The sequence below is a fragment of the Perca fluviatilis genome, unplaced genomic scaffold (assembly GCF_010015445.1).
Source record: "Perca fluviatilis unplaced genomic scaffold, GENO_Pfluv_1.0 PFLUV_unplaced_scaf_1, whole genome shotgun sequence".
Classification (NCBI taxonomy): domain Eukaryota; kingdom Metazoa; phylum Chordata; class Actinopteri; order Perciformes; family Percidae; genus Perca; species Perca fluviatilis.
In genome coordinates, this window is record NW_024375502.1 from 509,658 (window position 1) to 525,188 (window position 15,531).

At 42.1% G+C, this 15,531-nt stretch overlaps 1 protein-coding gene and 1 long non-coding RNA gene across 2 annotated transcripts in view; both read left to right on the plus strand.

Annotated features, from left to right (window-relative positions):
* LOC120554977 (NLR family CARD domain-containing protein 3-like) overlaps nt 1–15,531 on the plus strand; it is a 291,821-nt gene that overhangs the window by 18,652 nt on the left and 257,638 nt on the right.
* LOC120554999 lies at nt 7,288–9,615 on the plus strand. The gene is made up of 3 exons (XR_005638598.1): nt 7,288–7,659; nt 7,869–7,949; nt 9,416–9,615. It is a non-coding gene; the product is annotated as an uncharacterized LOC120554999 (long non-coding RNA).

Sequence of the window (15,531 nt, forward strand, 5' to 3'; positions counted from 1 at the left end):
ACTTCACACAAGAGCAGCCGTTTCCCCTGTTGCCATGGGAACGTTATGAAGTGACGTCTTTATGCGACGTGAACATCATCGAAAAGCGGGGTGTTATGGGGGGGTGGGAATCACTGTTTTTTCTCTTTTTCATCAAACTGCAGCTTTTGCAAGTTCAAGCAATTTCCATCACATAAAATTGCATAAATATCCCTCATATTTCATCGCATTTTTTAAGACAATGTGCCGCATAATCAAGGATTTTTGCCCGCAACATTCACAAAAAAAACTCCCATTTTTCTGTATCTTTCTGCTTCCCCTCCTCCCCTCCTGCCTGCTGCCTGCCAGCTGACAACACACACCTGCTGCCAGTCCACCATCACCACTCTCCACCAGCTCACCTGGCAGACATCTGCAATCAGGATCAGGACTGTAGACCATCACCACTCTCCCACCAGCTCACCCGGCAAACATCTGCAATCAGGATCAGGACTGTAGACTAGAGATGGTCCGATACCACTTTTTGCTTCCCGATACCGTTTCGGAATACCAGGGCTTTGCGTATCCGCCCGATACAGTACCGATCCGATACCAGCGTGTCATATATTTCATTATGTTTTAACATCTGTATACTACTATCTCTGTATGGATGTGATATGATTTCTTTCTTTGTTGTCGGTCTGGCTCAGGTTAAACTCTTTGTGAAACATGAACAAACGCAAACAAGTAATGCCCCAGAACTTTCTTTTATAGTTATAATGAAAAAGAACATCAATAAACTACTTTAACGTAGATTTTCTTTAGGGCTTTATTACGTGGTATCGGATCGGTGCATAAACTCCAGTACTTCCCGATACCGATACCAGCGTTTTAGGCAGTATCGGAGCCGATACCGATACTGGTATCGGTATCGGAACATCTCTACTGTAGACCATCACCACTCTCCCACCAGCTCACCTGGCAGACATCTGCAATCAGGATCAGGACTTCAACCCCGGCCCAACAGACCATCTCCGCTCAATCGTTGTCTCAGCTCCATTGTATTCACCTCCAAGCCTTCCAGACCCGGTCGGCTGGCCTCACCATCCAGTCCTCCTTCCACAGCACCCTGCTTCCTCTCTCCAGTGTCCCCTCCTCGAGTCTTCGGCCCCGGTTTCCCTGCGTTTCCCCGAGCTCCCTAGCCATCCTAGGTTTCCCGAGCTCCCTAGCCATCCTAGGTTTTCCCAGTGCTCCCTAGCCATCCTAGGTTTTTCCCGAGCTCCCTAGCCATCCTAGGTTTTCCCCTTGAGTCCTTCACAATCCTAGTTTCTGCTCCTGAGTTCCTCATTAGCCATTGTTTGAATTTGTTCAATAAATTTGTTACCGTGTGCCTTGCATTTGAGTCTGCTCTGTCCTTCGTAACAGCTTAAAGCTGGAAATGATTGTAGCCAACAGTTTTAATGTAACATTCCCTAATTCGCTCCTTCTCATCTCTTTCTGTAGAAGACAAAACACAAAAGACTGATTAATACTGTTGATACTTTCTATCTTAAATTCTTACTTGTCATTGTCATGTTGCTGTAGCAATCTGTAAATAGAAACGTTTATTTTTGTTCCACATAGTTTGTAATATGGTCAACAAATGTTGATCCAGATTTATGTAGCGTTCTTTATGTTTAGGTATGTTTGGTATGTTAACCGTCTTATATTACACACTCTAGAGAGTAGAAACTCATTCCTAGTTGTGTGTGTGTCTGTGAGTGTGTCTCTGATAGACAGTAGAAACTCATTCCTAGTTGTGTGTGTGTCTGTGAGTGTGTCTCTGATAGACAGTAGAAACTCATTCCTAGTTGTGTGTGTGTCTGTGAGTGTGTCTCTGATAGACAGTAGAAACTCATTCCTAGTTGTGTGTGTGTCTGTGAGTGTGTCTCTGATAGATAGTAGAAACTCATTCCTAGTTGTGTGTATGGCTGTGAGCAGTGGCGGGCGCCAGAGATTTTCTTTTGCTGGTGCTTTGGGGTTGCTGGACGTTTCAGTGAGGGTGCTCTGAAATTTTGAGTTTCCCTTGACACAAATAGGCTAACGTTACACACACTCGCGCAGATGCCCACCCACCTCCGCTGCGGTTTAGCCTACTAAACGAGCGAACGAGAGAGATTGACTTAAAGTTGCCGATACAACACCATAGAACTCTGATTAGCCCACCAAACATATTTCAAATACCAGCCAACAAGCCTGGTTCAAACAATCATTACTGCAGCTCTCATACACTGGCTCAGAAAAGTAATGCAGCAGGCCAAATACACAACACACAGCCAAGCCCACACATAAACACACACGTGCATGTATCCTCACAGTTTTCACATTTGCACGTATGGTCAAAATACTGTAGGCTAGTCATATCTTAATATATCTAAATAAGCCACGGAGGGCGAACACGTTTTCTGGAGTAAAAATAAACCGATTTAGATTTGGTGATCCATTTATTCACATTTCTGTAAAACACATGTCTATTATTGTAATCCCCTTCTACGAGATAAGAGTAAAGTTCTTATATGGACCCCTATCAGCTGACTCACCCACTGTGGCCTGGCTGTGCGATCCCGTATTGTCATGTACAGCAGGGTGACGTTAAGCCTCCTCAGCAGTAGCCTAATCACGGCCGCGGTCAGCTCATCTTCCTCCGGCTGCTTTTCTTCGTCCCGGTTGGTGACAGGTTCACCATATCTCTCTGTCTCATTTACAGGTTGTGATAAAGTCTCCACACCTTGACGTTAGGGGAGTAAAAAACTATCCATTGCTAGCGTTAAACTCACTTCTCTAATCCTAACGGCTCCAAATATTGAGCTCTTCTTCTTCTGTGTGAATACGTTACTGCGGAAGTAAGGTCAAAAGTTCAATGTGTGCTGCGGTGCTGCACCCTTTGGTCGAATACGATCACCTGTGTTTTTTTAGCCTAAAAATAATCGGTTTGTTTTATTAATGTATTTATTCATTTTCCAAATCTAAATTATACTTTTTACACATTAGCGATTTTTAATTTATTTATAAATAAACCACAGCAATTTCTTGGGGGTGCTAAGGGGGTGCTATGGCAATCCTAGGGGTAGCTAAAGCACACCCTAGCCCCTCCCTGGCGCCGCCTCTGGCTGTGAGTGTGTCTCTGATAGATAGTTGTCACAGTGTTTCTGGTTCTACAGGATTCTTTCTGTCTCCTCCTCCTCCTCCTCCTCCTGATGAAGCTGAAACAGGTTTGTTGTTTTGCTTTCAGAGTCAAAGGTTTCAGTCGACACACATGATAAGATGTCTCGGTGTCCCAGAGGTCTTCCAGGTCGAGCTGCAGCTTGAGAAACCCTCCAATCAGAGCAGTCCAGTACGTAAGTCTTTCCGCTTTTCATTTTTGCATACTGTGTTGAGTTCAGGGAGCAGAGAGTCTGTCTGTTTTCTCTCCATGTTAGTTATCTGCTCAGCCAGCTGCTGGAACTCCACACTGTGCTATTAGTACTTTTACTGCAGTAACATCTCTGAATACTTTAATCTCAGGAAGGAAAGCTTGTACTTGTTATTGTCCTCCATGTATCTGACAGCGTGTTACTCTGCACATTCACAGTTTACACACAAAGGTATGAATCAGCAGTAAAACATGATGTAATAGACTACAATTTGGTGGGAGGAAAGGTGCATGTCCATTTTCAAAGGGGCCTGTTGACCTCTGACCTCCAGGGTATCTGAATGGAAATGTTTCTCTGGGCCGAGGCTTCTCTTCACAAAACCCGCCCACTCTATGATAATCCATCCAGTTATTAGGCTCGTTGGAGATGAGCCAGGTCTCGCAAGAATTGATCACAGACTTGATCCAGACTTGCTCTGCCGTCATGCACGCGATAAGCAGATAACCTCGCGAGATCAACCTGATGTGCGACATTAGAAGTCAGAGAGACTGAATCTGTTCAGATTATAGATCATCTACAGTCTGTTTTATATTAAAATCAACAACAGATCACATGTGGAGCATTTTGACAGCTACTCTGTCATAATAAAAACAGCTGGAGACTGTGTACGAGGTACTGCCGCCTGCTCTCGCGTCTACTTTACAGGCGCGCGAGCTCATCTGGAACAAGCCTATTATCAGGCAGCTGATGTCCTGCAGGCCTGTCTGCTCTCACCGCAGCCTTGTTATCTGAAAACTTGTTCTGCATCTTTTCAGTGTAGCTCCTCTTTGCTCCTCTGGTCTCTTTAGTCGTGTTTCTGGTTCTCCAGGATTCTTTCTGTCCTCTTCCTCCTCCCGCGGCACCCCAGAGTTCAGGTAGAAACAGGTTAGCTCTGTCTCTCCTGTTAAATGATGAAACGCCCTCAGTGTGCTGTCTGTAATGTGGAGTTCTCTGCTGAGGTTTTCTCTGTTAAAGTCCAGAGAACAGCAAGCAGAGAGTCTGTCTGTTTTCTCTCCACGTTAGTTATCTGCTCAGCCAGCTGCTGGAACTCCACACTGTGCTATTAGTACTTTTACTGCAGTAACATGTTTACATTTTTTATTTCTCTAGTTATGAATGCATTTGTGTAGCTGTTTATTATTTGTATACTACATGTATAAAGTCAATATATTTTATTAACATAATGCTATAAACAAAGGATTCTGGTTAAAACAAAGGATTCCACATATTTTTCCGGAGCATTAAGCTGTTGTGCAGACTTCAGCTTCTTGGAACTAGTTTGTGTCGACAGTCTTTAAATCTCTCAGTCAGTAATGGAGCATCGACAGAGCAGTCACTGACAACAGCAACCACAGTCAATTCAATTCAATTTTATTCATAGTAACAAATCATAACAAGAGTTACTGTATCTCGAGACACTTTACAGATAGAGTAGGTCTAGACCACACTCTTTAATTTACAGAGACCCAACAATTCCAGTAAATCAAGAGCAAGCATTTAGTGCGACAGTGGCGAGGAAAAACTTCCTTTTAGGAAGAAACCTGGGACAGACCCAGGCTCTTGGTAGATGGTGTCTGACGGGACAGAGCCAGGCTCTTGGAAGGTGGTGTCTGACGGTGCCGGTTGGGGGTGTGATGAACAGTGGCAATAATAGTCATAATAAAGATAATGGATCAGTGACTACAAATAGCAGTTGTAGTAGTTCATGGCATAGCAGGGCACTGCAGGGTGTCACAGGATGTAGCAGGGCTTAGCAGGACATAGCAGAGCACTGCAGGACATAGCAGGGCGTAGTAGGACGCAACAGGACATAGCAGGGCGTAGTAGGACGCAGCAGGATTGCAGCGAGGGGGCCACCCTAATCCAAGGAAACATGCTGGGGAAAAACTCCGGGAATAAGCTCCCCAAAGCTAGGTTAATACCAAGCATTTCTGGAACATGGAAGCACACAGATGAAAAGAGAGAGGAGCTCAGTGAGTCAAAGGAAGTCCCCCGGCAGTCTAAAACTATAACAGCATAATTAAGAGAGACAGGTTAAGGAGAGGAGCCTGGTCGGCCTAGAACTCTCCCCAACCGGATCGGGCTGTACTGGCCTGCCTCCCTCTACTTTGATTATATCATTGATTATATGGTAGATGAATCTGACGACTATGACGAGAAGAAGGAGGGTCGGGCTAGGTGTACGCTGCTACTCCTCACTCCCTAACTATATGCTTTATCAAAGAGGAGAATTTTAAGTTTACTCTTAAATGTGGTGACGGTGTCTGCCTCCTGAACCCAGACTGGGAGCTGGTTCCACAGGAGAGGAGCCTGGTAGCTGAAGGCTCTGGCTCCCATTCTACTTTTAGAGACTCTAGGAACCACAAGTAACTCTGCATTCTGGGAGAGCAGTGCTCTAGTGGGACAATAAGGTATTAGGAGCTCTTCTAGATATGATGGTGCTTGACCATTTAGAGCTTTGTAGGTCAGGAGGAGGATTTTTAAATTCAATCCTGGATTTTACAGGAAGCCAATGCAGAGAAGCTAATACAGGAGAAATATCATCTCTTTTCTAGTCACACAGAGGGAAGAAACCGAGAGGGTAAGCCTCTCTCCACAACATCTACCTCCTATGGCACCATTTTGATGCTACCTAGCGCTCCCCTCCCGTTAGCATCCCATTGACTCCCATTCATTTTGACGTCACTTTGACAGAGAATAACTTTACATCTGAAGCGTTTAAAGACTTTATCTTTCTATTGTGTATTTCTAAAGAAACACGACAATGTATAAAAGGCTCCATTACCTTGTACCTCACGTTATGGCTCCGTACCATAAGACTTACTGTCACACAGTAGAGGAATTACCGTGTAGTACAGGAGAAGCTCACAGGCAGTTTGGACTTTCATTAGCTGTTTAAGTTTAATTACTAATGTTAACTAGCATGTTAGTGATCAGTAATTAGCCTGTGCCCATGTTATCTCCTTACATATACCTACGCTCTCCGTCTCTGTAAGATTGGGAATGATTGAGATTTCTCTTGGCACAGCAACCAGAAGACTTCTGAAAACTTTGTTTTGGAAGAAACAAAGCTCTTATTGTGAAAGTCTGCTTCCTGACAGGTGGAGCTGTGACGCATCAGGAAACAACTCACCTGAGTTGTTCTGCGTCGAAATTTTGAACTGTTTGAAGAAACTGTAAGTTGCTGTTTGATACTTTAACAACACGTTAGTCTTTGGTCTCTTCAGGGTTAGTTTCTGGCTCTGTAATGTTAAATATAATAAATAAATATATACATTATATAAATATATTGTTTCTATTTCACTTCTTATTTCCTGAGGAAGTTAAGATGACTCTTGTGTTGAAGATAAATCTCCATGTTGTAACATGAACTACTACAGAGGAGGTTTTAAATCCTTTGCCAGGTGTTTCTACGTCTGTCTGTCCCAACCATGAGGCTGCAGTCAGGAAACTTTAACAGCTGTGTAGTTGAGATCTAAATGAAGGCTGAGTTTGAAGATGGGGTCCGAGCCTTTCTCCTGCTGTCAGAAAACACACCGTCGTCTCTACCAGCGTAAAGTCAGACACAACAGGACTCTACTGTTTCCTCTGGGACCTTTCAGAATAAAATGTAGTGACCTAAATGCCTCTGTTACTGTTGTAGTGATGTGTGGAGGAGGAGAAGTGTCTTTAATGTCATTGTTTTTAACGTCTCAGGCAGGGTTTCTCTACCATTGGAGCCGTTTTAGGTACCACCTAACTGAATTAATGTGAAGTCAATGTGATCATCAAAACTAAAATTTTTCTCAGATTTTATGATTGTAGTCAGACTTCTTTAGCTTTAAGTTTGATTTTAATCTTTCTGAGTGTTATTTGTTTATCAGCTGATCAAGCTTTTCTAACATTTAAGACACACATGGTGATAATAATAGTCCAACATTATGCAAAATTGTATATTTTTTTATTGACAAACGTAACCTTTCTTGAAAGACAAACCATAAACTCCCCACCACTGAATATTCGGACCTCAGTCTTCTACAAAACCTAGAACAAACACTGACAGGACAGAAAAGTGAGATTGATTCTCAGTCTTGGCTCCATTAGTCCAAATTTCATTTTATTGTGAAAATCTGCTCCTGTTGCAGCCCTTCCTGCCTGCTTCCTGACAGGTGGAGCTGGGACTCATTCCAGGAAACAGCTCACCTGTGTCAGAGATTTCTCTCCTGGTGGAGAGTAACCCTCTTCTTCATCAACTCTTCTTCATCAACTCTTTGGACTGTTTGAGGAAACTGTAAGTTGCTGTTTGATACTTTAACAACACGTTAGTCTTTGGTCTCTTCAGGGTTAGTTTCTGGCTCTGTAATGTTAAATATAAAGTTTCTATTTCACTTCTTATTTCCTGAGAAAGTTTGGACGACTCTTGTGTTGAAGATAAATCTCCATGTTGGTGATTTACTGGAATCAAACAGCTGATCTTTATTTCCTTTCTCCTGCTGTCAGAAAACAAACGGTCGTCTCCATCAGAGTAAAGAGAGACACAACACAACTCTACTGTTTCTGATAAAAGGTTCAAGGTTCAAGGTTCGGCTTTATTGGCATTATACAACAGAATTGTCCAATGAAATGCAATCGTCATTTACAGCTGGCTCTGATGAATTTAAGTTACCAACCGGGCTGCCTCTGTGGACTTTGGGCTAAAATATCGTAAAGAAAGTCAAATATTATTCGCGAAAGGCGACAAAAACCTTTAAAGAGGAACAAAAACTTGTAAAAAGCCCCCTCCATAAAGTCCTGCCTATGTGTACATAGTTTTCTATACGTTAGTTATCTGGGCATTAGGGCTCAACCATGTGGGGAAACGTTCTAATTGTGATTTTTTCTGCCAAGTTAGTCTTTGGTCTCTTCAGGGTTAGTTTCTGGCTCTGTAATGTTAAATATAATGTTTCTACTTCACTTCTTATTTCCTGAGAAAGTGTTAAGGACTCTTGTGTTGAAGATCAGAAATCTGTCTGCAGCAGTTAGTGTCGGTCGTTCTATTCACTGACAGGACTGATGTGGAGACAACATGACTCAGCTCTTTTATTCTCTAACTAAACCAACTAATATGGAACTGGGTCACTATGAGCTGGCACTCCTCCAACAAGAACTAGTCCTGCTTCTTTAGAATAGAATAGAAGAGAAAGCCTTTTATTGTCATTATACACACGTACAACGAGTTTAAAGCAACTCCTTATCCATTGTCAACATGTACATAAGAGAAATATAACAACATGGAATAATATAATATAAGTAGTGCAAAGAAAGTAGGGGTAATGCACAGTTCTGAGACCCAATATACATATATAAAAAATAGAAAGATAAATATGGTTTGTATACAGTGTGATACGAGGTGTGAAATAATAATATTGCACAGTAATGGAATTGCACAGAATTATCGTGTTATCAGAAATATTAAATATTGCACAGTAGGTGGCTAGAAGAAAGTCCGGGGGTTGGGGGATTAGTTCAAAGTGGTTATGGATTTTGGGAAGAAACTGTTCTTGAATCTGTTAGTCCTGCTCTGATGCACCTGTAGCGCCTCCCTGAGGGCAACAGGTCAAACAGATCAGAGGCAACTCTGTGTTCAAATTCAATAACATGTTATTTGTAGTGTCCAATCCTAATCAGGACAGTCTACAAATAGATTAGGTGTAGACCAAACTCTCAGCAATCATTTGGTGGGACAGTGGTGAGAAAAAATCCACAGGATCACACTGCAAAAGTTTAATTATTTACTTTTACACAGCAAAAAAATACAACAGTGCAAAATCAACTTCCAAAAAATGATGCAGAAAGCCAGAGAGAGAAGGTGAGAATGGTAAAAAGAAATTGTTGTATTCCAATTATCAAAACATAAATGACTGCATTTAGTCTCCTACAAACCTCTTTAAATCCCTATTTATTTGAAGGAGAACAAAACGCCGAGGAGGCAGGTAACACTTAAACATGTAAATATATAGAATAGCTTCTGTTCCTGGAGATTAAAAAGTGGTCTTCCTCTCTAACAGGACCCATCAGAGACCTGACCCTGCTCGAGCCCTGGACCTGGACCTGGACCTGGACCTGGACCTGAACCTGAATCTGAACCTGGACCTGGACCTGGAACTGGAACTGGACCTGAACCCAGCTGTGTGTCCATGAAGAGTCACCCGGTCCATGGAGATACCACTACTTTAAAAAAAGACCTTTAGGGAGAGGCAGCAGAGAAAATGGAGGAGAGAGATGGAGAGATGGAGAGACTTGAAAGGCAGAAGCTGCAAATTGAAAGGGAAATTGAAATGTTAAGAAGGTCATCTGAACACAATATTAACTTTGAAGGAGAGCAACCCTCTGCTGAAAAGAGGTAAGCCGTAAATATTATAATATTACTGATTCATGTTTTAACTTTTATGTTTCCAGAGAAGTTGATGGAATTTATTTTCAGCATCTTTCTTCTTCACATTTATTTATATTCTCACATCTGAAAGTTGTCCAATTAAACCATTCTTCAACTCTTGACTTTAAATATTGGATCTGGTTTGGTCCAATATATTCTCTGGTGTTTTAGCTTTTTAACCCAGTTTTTTTTATAGTTTATTCGGTTAGATTAGATTAGATAGTACTTCATTCATCCCACAATGGGGAAATTCACTTGTGACAGCAGCAGTTTTTCCACAATAAAAACAAAACCAACAAACAACCAAACAAACAGGTAAACAACAAACAATGTGCAAAAGTACTGAATGAATACAAAGTGGCATTATATAAGAAGTATTTAAGTAAAGTTAGGTAGCCATAGTGCAAAAAATATTGTAATGTAATTAAGTAATTGACTTGAAATTAGATTGAAAATTATGTAATTAATTAGTAATAACCATAATATAAATTGTATTTAAGTGTGACCATAATATAAATAATACTGAACTTCTTTGTATTAATCTTGTTTTAGTTGCTGTATTATTTCCAGCAGGTTTTGTGTCTGAACACTAAAAAGTGAATTTCCATCCCTGTTGGTCTTACTCTCTGTGTAACAGGATCCATCATAGACCAGACTCTGCTGAACCTGAACCCAGCTGTGTGTCCTTCATGAGTGACTGGTCACATGAACACCCCATTGACTTTAAAGGTCAACATTCCTCTGCTGGACAGAGGTAAGCTGTTAATATTATAATATTGCTGATTCATGTTTTAACTTTTATGTATCCAGAGAATTTTTTGAATATATTTTCAGCATCTTTCTTCTTCACATATATTTAAATTCTCACATCTGAAAGCTGTCCAGTAAGACCAGTCTTCAACTGTAGATCTCATTGTAATATTGGACCTGGTTTGGTTCAATATTATCTGGTGTTTTAGCCAAATTAAAAGCTGAACTGTGCAAGGCTAAGGTGGTCTATTTCCGTCAGCAGATCACCCATTCTTCTACCAACCCAAAGACATTATGGCATACCCTTAAAAGCGCCCATATTATATTCATTTTCAGGTTCATAATTGTATTTTAAGGTTGTACCAGAATAGGTTTACATGGTTTAATTTTCAAAAACACCATATTTTTAGTTGTGCTGCACAGCTCTCTCTCACTGCTGCAGCTCCTCTTTTCACCTGGTCTCTGTTTTAGCTACAGAGTGAGACCTCTTTTCTTCTTCTTTTTCTGTACAAAATATCTTTCTGTTCAGACAAAAATATTTTTTAATATTTTTATTCTGATTTCAAAATATATTTTTATTGAGTTTTGGATTATTGGCATGCAATTGTTAATAATTAGGCCTACAGACATTAATATTATATTTTATGCAGGAAGACTTTAACTGAACATGTGACCCTCAATAAATGTGTTTTTCTATCAGGACCAGATTTTTATGATTTTTATCTGGTGCTTTAGCTTTTTAACCCAGTTTTTTGTATAGTTTATTGAACTTCTTTGTATTAATCTTGTTTTAGTTGCTTCTTGAATCTCCAGCAGTTTTTGTGTCTGAATAATAAAAAGTGAATTTCCATCCGTGTTGGTCTTACTCTCTGTGTAACAGGATCCATCAAAGACCAGACTCTGCTGAACCTGAACCCAGCTGTGTGTCCTTCAAGAGTGACTGGTCATATGATCGCCTCATTGACTTTAAAGGTCAACATTCCTCTGCTGGAAAGAGGTAAACTGTTATTATTATAATATTGCTTATTCATGTTTTAACTTTTATGTATCCAGAGAAGTTTTGGAATTTATTTTCAGCATCTTTCTTCTTCACATATATTTATATTCTCACACCTGCGAAAGCTGTCCAGTGACCTGGTTTGGTCCAATATTATCTGGTGTTTTAGCCCCATTAAAAAGCATTTTAAATCTCTGATAGCCATAGGGTAGGCGCAAAAATCATGAATGGCAAAATTCTTCCCAAATGTTCTTCTCCAACTGGGAATACCAGGGGATGGTTGGGATGTATGCGCTTCAGAGTGCCCCTTCCAGGGTAACTTCATCTACACATCCCCCCTGGAGAACCAGCGACCCTGGGTAAGTGTTTGTGTCACCTGGGTCAGGACACTATTTGTTGAAGAAGTCCTGCACACTGTCCATTACGCATGCAAATACTGGGACTTCTTCAACAAGTATTGCTGGTAACCTTTGCCTTTTCTGATGCACCTGCCCCAGAAAAGATGTGTGCAAAAGCGCTTTTGATCAGGACAGTATATGCCATGAGAAGACCTCTGCCTTTTGAGTCTAGAAGTTAAAGCCAAGTTTCAGTGAGTGGATTCATGACCACATTGTTTCCCCCTTCAAGTCTCCTGACCCAAATTGGTCAAAATGCAAAATTCTCCCCAAATGTTGGATGTGGGTTTGCCAGTTGGATGTCACATTAGAAGTCAAAAAGGGGAAGCAAAAAAAGAAAACCACCATCCAACAGTATCCTCAGTCCAGGTCAGCAGTTCTCCCCGACTACAAACAGGCCATCTAAGCTCTGCTTCCCCTCCTGAGTCGGCTGATGGTTTGCCAAAATCATTTTCAGGCCAACTGAAGGTTTTTCACCGTTGACTCCCCAAACTTCTTCTACCTACAAATATTTGGCTCCATGACCACAGAAGCTGCAGACCTCCTGGCCTCATGATACCAGTCTGCTGCTTCAGGAGTTCTTTAGGTCAACCATGTTGTAGCCCTTGTTTACTTCTTAGTTCTTTCTGTTGATTCACAATGGGGTCAGCACTAGCACCAACACTTTAATGTCAGGGGAAACCATCTCATTCAATGCTGTAATCAACACTTTAAGTCAGAGGACCTTTACCTTGTGTTTGTCTCTGTGTGGACAGACATGATGTGAGCTAATTCTTCCTGATTCCTCCACAGAGTGGACCAGGAGAGCTCAGAGGTTCCCATTGGTCGGTCTGCCCAGCAGCATCAAACACACCTGGACTCCATTTTTATGGTCTGTACATTTACAACAACTACTTTTACATCTATTCTGTTCACAATCACTTCCATGCGCACGTAGGTTTTAGCCAAAGTATTGTCAGTCGACTACGCATGGATCTGATGTTTGCTTCCATGATTTCAGTTTGATTTGATTCATATAATCTTCTGTTCCAGCTGCTGGAGGACAACATCATCACTTATGTGAAGAACGAGCTGAAGAAGATCCAGAAGATTCTGAGTCCAGATTACCCAGAATGCTCAGAGAGTCAGAGGAAGGATGAGGATGAAGAGCAGAGGAGGAGCAGAGAGGCAGTTTTGAAGATCACACTGCACATCCTGAGGAGAATGAAGCAGGATGAGCTGGCTGACCGTCTGCAGAGCAGTAAGATGATTTCTCTAAAGATTGAACATGCTGGACTAATGGGACGTTTACTACTGTCTCCAGAGATGGGTCAAAGTATGTTCATGTTTCTTTATAAATCACTTACTGATCTTCTTTGTTCTGTATTCATTTAGGAAGTCCAGCTGGAGTTTGTAAGCGTAAACTCAAATCTAAACTAAACAAGAAGTTCCAGTGTGTGTTTGAGGGGATTGCTAAAGCAGGAAACCCAACCCTTCTGAATCAGATGTTCACAGAGATCTACATCACAAAGGGAGGGACTGCAGAGGTCAATGCTGAACATGAGGTCAGACAGATTGAAACAGCATCCAGGAAACCAGACAGACCAGAAACAACAATCAGACGAGAAGACATATTTAAAACCTCACCTGGAAGAGATGAACCAATCAGAACAGTGCTGACAAAGGGAGTGGCTGGCATCGGGAAAACAGTCTTAACACAGAAGTTCACTCTGGACTGGGCTGAAGACAAAGCCAACCAGGACATCCAGTTCACATTTCCATTCACCTTCAGAGAGCTGAATGTGCTGAAAGAGAGAAAGTACAGCTTGGTGGAACTTGTTGATTACTTCTTTAGTGAAACCAAAGAAGCAGGAATCTGCAGGTTTGAAGAGTTCCCGGTTGTGTTCATCTTTGATGGTCTGGATGAGTGTCGACTTCCTCTGGACTTCCTCAACACTGAGATCCTGACTGATGTTAGAGAGTCCACCTCAGTGGGTGTGCTGCTGACAAACCTCATCAGGGGGAATCTGCTTCCCTCTGCTCGCCTCTGGATAACCACACGACCTGCAGCAGCCAATCAGATCCCTCCTGGGTGTGCTGACATGGTGACAGAGGTCAGAGGGTTCACTGACCCTCAGAAGGAGGAGTACTTCAGGAAGAGATTCAGAGATGAGGAGCAGGCCAGCAGAATCATCTCCCACATCAAGACATCACGAAGCCTCCACATCATGTGCCACATCCCAGTCTTCTGCTGGATCACTGCTACAGTTCTGGAGGACGTGTTGAAGACCAGAGAGGGAGGAGAGCTGCCCAAGACCCTGACTGAGATGTACATCCACTTCCTGGTGGTTCAGTCGAAAGTGAAGAACATCAAGTATGATGGAGGAGCTGAGACAGATCCACACTGGAGTCCAGAGACCAGGAAGATGATCAAGTCTCTGGGGAAACTGGCTTTTGAGCAGCTGCAGAAAGGCAACCTGATCTTCTATGAATCAGACCTGAGAGAGTGTGGCATCGATATCAGAGCAGCCTCAGTGTACTCAGGAGTGTTCACAGAGATCTTTAAAGAGGAGAGAGGACTGTACCAGGACAAGGTGTTCAGCTTCATCCATCTGAGTGTTCAGGAGTTTCTGGCTGCTCTTCATGTCCATCTGACCTTCACCAACTCTGGAGTCAACCTGCTGTCAGAAAAACAAAGAACATCATCAAAAAAAAAACATCTCCACCAGAGTGCTGTGGACAACGACACCTTTGTAATCAACCTGCGCAGAAGAAAAACACATAATACGTTTCTCCAGTGCCTTACAGAGTCAAATGGACACCTGGACTTGTTCCTCCGCTTCCTCCTGGGTCTTTCACTGCAGACCAATCAGACTCTCTACGCAGGTCTGCTGACACAGACAGGAAGTAGCTCAGAGACGAATCAGGAAACAGTCAAGTACATTAAGAAGAAGATCAGTGAGAATCTGTCTGCAGAGAGAAGCATCAATCTGTTCCACTGTCTGAATGAACTGAATGATCATTCTCTAGTGGAGCAGAGTCCAACAGTCCCTGAGTTCAGGAAGTCTCTCCACAGATAAACTGTCTCCTGCTCAGTGGTCAGCTCTGGTCTTCATCTTACTGTCATCAGAAGAAGATCTGGACGTGTTTGACCTGAAGAAATACTCTGCTTCAGAGGAGGCTCTTCTGAGGCTCCTGCCAGTGGTCAAAGCCTCCAAAAAGCTCTGTAAGTGGGATTTATTCATCAATAAATACTCTTATATCTTTCAACATGAGTTAAATATAAATAACTTGTTTCCGTCCTGTTGTCTCTCCAGACTGAGTGGCTGTAACCTGTCAGAGAGAAGCTGTGAAGCTCTGTCCTCAGTTCTCAGCTCCCAGTCCTCTAGTCTGAGAGAGCTGGACCTGAGTAACAACAACCTGCAGGATTCAGGAGTGAAGCTGATCTCTGATGGACTGAAGAGTCCACACTGCACACTGGAGACTCTCAGGTCAGGATTCATTAACCCATTCAACTGATGACCATTTAAACTCTGATTAACTTTAGTTGACAAAACAGCTAACATGTAGCTTTGTGTCTGTTGATATGATAAACTTGGGCAGTAGTTATTAATTATGTAATTATTC